The sequence below is a fragment of the Rhea pennata genome, unplaced genomic scaffold, assembly GCF_028389875.1.
Source record: "Rhea pennata isolate bPtePen1 unplaced genomic scaffold, bPtePen1.pri scaffold_46, whole genome shotgun sequence".
Taxonomy (NCBI): domain Eukaryota; kingdom Metazoa; phylum Chordata; class Aves; order Rheiformes; family Rheidae; genus Rhea; species Rhea pennata.
In genome coordinates this window covers 502995-508233 of record NW_026907685.1, presented here as the reverse complement: position 1 = coordinate 508233, position 5239 = coordinate 502995, and the positions used below count along the sequence as shown (strand labels likewise).

The following is a 5239-nucleotide window of genomic DNA, read 5'->3' as shown; positions in this document are numbered from 1 at the left end:
CTGCTCAGTCTTCTGTATGCGCGGAATTTTGCCCTTGCCCGGCTCCCTTGTGGTTGAGCCCTGTAGGTATGGGACATGGGATCTTGTCCCCAGTGACGCTCACCAAATTTGACAAGGGCGGACGCATACCAAGCCCAATTCAGAAAAGGTGTCTTAGCAATTTAGTGGTTGATTAACAGCCAAATGTCTTGTCATGTAATCAGAGATGTGCATGAATGGCTGAACGAGATTTCCACTGTCACTACCTACTATCCAGCGGAACCACCCCAAGGGAACGGACTTGGCGGAATCAGTGGGAAAAGAACGCCCTATTGAGGTCGACTCTCGTATTTTGAAGAGACATGAGAGATGTAGAATAAGACCTGTCTGCTGGAGAAATACCACAACTGTGATCATATTTTCACTTACCCGGTGAGGGCGTGAGGGCGGCCAAACATTCATAGCAATGTTGCCTTTTGATCTTTTGATGTCGTCTCTTGCTATCACTGTGAAGCAGATTTTGTCAACCCTTGGGTTGTTCACCCACTGACAGGGAGCGTGAGGTGGGGTTAGACCATCGTGAGACAGCTTAGTTTGTGCTCTGCTGCTGATGTGTTGTTGCAATAGTAATCCTGCTCAGTACAAGAGGAACCGCAGCTTGAGGTATTTGGTGCCTGTGCTTGTCTGAGGAGCCACTAGAGTGAGGTCTCCACCTGTGGGATTCTGACTGAACACCTCTAAGTAACCAGAATCGCCCCTTTCATTAGCTGGTTGCCTGCTCTGCAGTTTCTCTGCACAAGCAGGATGAGCCGGGACAGGCCCAGTACAGAATGCCACAGGTTGTCGGGACTAGAGCGTGGACAGATGTGACGCTGTCTCTCACCCATTGCGAACTGCATGTTCATGGGGAACCCAGTGTTAAATCATTCGTAGGCAAGCTGATTCTGGGTCAGGGTTTTGTCTGTAGTAGAACAGCTCCCTTGCTGTGATCTATTGAGGGTCAGGCCTTGACACAAGCTTTTTTAGGTCAGAGAGAAAGGGCCAATGTCCAGCATGTGCTGGGGGGAGTGGGCATCCTTTCCCCTCATCCAGTTCGTCCAGGGCAGATCTGCCTCTCCCCATGACTGCAGTGGTGGTGAGAGCAGCAGGGGTGAGGGTGGGAGGGAGCAGGAGTCCCCTCCTTGAGCAAAAGTGTCTCCAGCTCTCATTTTATATTGTTTCCTTCCCTGCTTGGGAGCGGGTTGACTTGGAGGGCTGCAAAGGTGGTGGTGACAAGAGCAGCAGCAAAAGTCTGTGTGCCAGGAGGCAACGGCACGTGCAGCAGCAGGCAGATGGGACAACGTGCAGTGCCTCTTTGAGGCTGCACAGTGGACGTGGTGTCGCTCTCCCATGCCTGATGCCATGCCAGGGCAGGGGTGTGCTGGAGATGCTCACTGTCGCCTGTGGTGGGGTAGATGTGGTGCTGCTCACCTGCTCTGATGCCGGTGGCTGTTTCCTCAGCAAAGGTGTCCAAGTCCGGGACGGCAGGCAGAGCTGTTGCCGCTGTCGTGGGCCTCGGAGTGGCGGGGGAGGCATCCCTGTGGGGATTTCAGGTTGTTACCCTCACACTAGGACCAGGTACCTAGCATCTGCCTTTCTTCTGCCCCACCTAGATGACCCAGCCATGTGGTCCTGTGTGCCAGCTCGCTCCTCCTGTTCACTGCGCGCACCGCACCAACCGTGCACCTACCACCCTTCCCTGCCCACCACTCTAGTCACTCCACAGCATTCCTTGGAGTCTGTGCTATGGGTTGGTAGGACAGGAAAGAAGGTCCTCTGGCAACTGCAGTTGCTGACAGCCACCACTGGTCAGGATGGCCATGGGCCCCAGGCACTTGGCCCGGTGGTTCTTGGTCGAGGAGTTGAAAGGGGGTTTAAAGACTTGGGTGGCGCGACGCAACCCAAGGGGCACTGGGTGTGCTACCAGACGGCTGAGGGGTCAACATGTGCAGCATCGCACTCCCCCCCCCCATGCTAGCGGGCATGCCCCATGCTCACCCCCTGGGTAGCTGGGTCAGAGAGGGGTTCCCTACTCCCTCTCTCTGTGGTCTGGTCTTGGCAGAGGGATGCTGCATGGTCAGCCTGTGCCAACCTGCCTCGATCATGCAACCTCGGTGCAAGCACATGCTCGCTGCTGGGACGGTGAGCCCTCACCGCAGATGGTGTTGACACCAGGCCTCTGCACTCTTCTGCTTTGGCCATTGCACTCAGTCCCACACTGCACCGTTGGTGGCACCCTGCAGTCAGACCCGTCACTGTGCCATCCATCACATCTGCCTCGCTCTGCCTGACCCAGTTTCGCTGGGTTGTGGAGGGGATGCCCCACCCCCCAACCCCGGTGTCCACGTGGAGGCAGGGAGAGCAGGCACCGTTCCCTGATTTGGAAGTGCTGGGCTGGTGGGCCACGGGTGAGTGGGCGGGGACACTCCCGATGGCGGGCAGGCTCCGACACTGGGGGTCTACAGGGACCCCCCATACACCCGTCCCTGAAGCAGGCAGCAGGGCCAGCATGTGGTTCCCTGCCGGGCTGGGCAGGGCTGTGCACCTGTGCTGGACTTGAGGCAAGGAAAGGGCTGTCCCAGGTCAGGAGCAAGAGCTCCCCACCCTTCTCGTTCGGGTCTGCCCTCCCTTTTCCTCCTCCCCAACCTATGTGCTTGTATGGTCAGTGAGGCAAGCCCGCTCTCTCCACTGTCCCTTGCTCAGCAGCCAGCATCGTTGTGAGGAAGGAGGTGGAGTGGAGGGGGCTCTTAAGGGTTGTGAATGCTGCCTGTTCCCCCAGCGCATGTGGCATGGACTGAAACAGAGACAACTCTTAGAGGTGGATCACTTAGCTCATGTGTCAATGAAGAACGCAGCTGCGAGAATTAACATGAATTGCAGGACACATTGATCATCAACACTTCGAATGCACTTGCGGCCCCAGGTTCCTGCCAGGGCTATGCCTGTCTGAGCATCACTTGATGGTCAGTCATCACCCCCCATTGGTGCAGCGGTGCCATCCCTCCCGGGGGGCAGAGGGGGAAGTGTGCAGCAGAAGCAGCGTATGGTGGTGGTGGCAAGTTGGCGGCAGCAGCAGAGCCAGGACCCTCGTGTGTGCACCTGGTCTCCTAGCTGGCCCACCCGGGTCTGTGGACCGTCCGCTGCAGCCGGCATGCCCTGCTGCGCCTGTCCTCCCCTCCCTGCCCTCCGGGCTCGGTGGCTGCCGCTGTGTGGCTGATGCGATGTGGCACGGCTGAGACGCCTGGCAGGCCTGCGCCCCATGCGGCTGGGCCTTCGTCCCCCTAAGGGCAGACTCAGGAAACACCCACTCCCGGAGCGTCCTGTTGCAGTTAGATTCCCGGGGGCCAAACATCCAGTTTGGTAAGCCAGCACAAACACAGACACACACACAAACGCTCTTCAGCAGCAAGCAGTTTATTAGTAAATACTTACAAACAGACCAACCTGATGGTAATCTCGAGAGGGACCACTCCAATGCTTGTCCCGATTGGCTGCATGATGAAAGAGAGAAAGTTGGCAGTCACAATCTTTTTGGGCGTCCCCGAGGGGGCAACGTGGTCCTCTGTTGCGTAGCAGCCTCACTCTCCTTCAGAAAAATTCCGGTATTTATGATTACTCGCTGTAGGCAGGAGTCCTGGCACATGGACCCAACAGGTGCAGGGAGTCTAGCCCGACTCCGCCCCAGTTGCATAACCAGGCTGTGATACTGGGCATACGTGCAGACTTATTTTGGGGGCCACATTGACTTTGGGGGTTGCTATTTCATTACTCTTCAACTTCTGACCTTCATGTTGACAGCTTCTCATGGTTATTTTGTGGCTGGAAGCCACAGAATCTATATGTTAGCAACCGCTGCTCTTTCTCACAGATTTCCAAGACCTTGTTAGTTACTTATTTGTATTCTGCTTAACACAGCAGTATTGTTCTAGACACCAAAAAGTTACAAAACAGACCATTGCCACCAAGTATTGTGTAGTACAGACACAACAGTTACAACACGGACCATTCCCGCCAACTATCACATAGTACGGATACACACCCACTTTGCGGAGTTCATCCCGCCGGCCCCAAGGGTGGGTCGGTCGCCGTGGCCCAGCACCTGTCACCGCCGCTGGCCACCACTTGCCAGTGTCGCCGTATGGGCTCTTCTGCATCACTCTCCCAGTGGTGCACTGGTCCTCTGTTACGCTCTGGGGTGGGGTGGCTGGCTGCCTGTCTCCACCCTCTGCCCTCACTGCTGCCGTTTCGGTGCCCACCAAGCCCCCCCGACCCTGCATTGCGCCCCCGTTCATAGCTTGTGTCGATCCACTTCCACCCACTGGCTGGTGTCAGCCATGGCATTGCATAGTGGTCGGCAGTGATGCGGCAGGTGCCATAGCAGGGTGGGAGGCAGCGTGGGCCCTGACGGGTGGCAAAAGGGGAAAGGAGGGGAGGGTGCCATTCCATGCCACACCAGAGCAAGAGCGGAGGCAGTGGCTGGGAGGAGGAACTCAGCCCAAGCGGGTGGAAATGTGCATGAGTGCATGAGCGAGCAAGTGAGTGTTCGGGAGCCGGGCCCAGGAGAAGTGCAACATAGTTCTCTCCCTATGTTCTCAATCCACAAAGCCAGCTTCTCACGTAGCTGCGGCCGGGCAACACCAACCCACGGGTCCAACCCTAAGCCCAAATATCTCTCGGAGCTGCCTGGCTCCATCATATCTAATTGAGCACCATTGATCTTCCACGGATCACAGTTGGTAATCGTATCGGAATCTTTTGTGGGCCCAATAAAAAATCCGTGGCATTTCGAAGCGTTAACTTTCAGCCAGGTAACTTGGCAAAATTCTTCCACCACTTTAATATTGCTTTGCATATTTTCCCATGAGTCACTCAACAGGACCAGATCATCCGCGAATGCTAATGATGTTATAGAACTGCTTCCATATTTAAATCCTTTCCTCATATCTTCCAAGTTGCATAATAAAGGATCTATTGATAGACTGAACAGAAGCGGGGACATTGGATCACCCTGTTTTACCCCAGTGAGGATGTTAATCTTTTCAGAACAGCTATTCCCAACTTCGAGTCACGTAACACTGTCCTTGTGCATCTCTGCGATGACATCACAGACGTGACTGTCAACGTCTTTCTGCCGTAGGACGTGGAAGATGTGTTGGTGTTGGATCGAATCAAATGCTTTGTCCGGGTGTACAAAGACAACACCCAATGTCTTGTGTTTTTT

The 5239-nt window shown here is 55.4% G+C and overlaps 1 pseudogene; it reads left to right on the top strand.

The window, feature by feature from the left end:
* Positions 1 to 2825: 2825 nt before the first annotated feature.
* LOC134154855 (5.8S ribosomal RNA) lies at positions 2826 to 2974 on the top strand (annotated as a pseudogene).
* The last annotated feature ends 2265 nt before the right edge of the window (positions 2975 to 5239 follow it).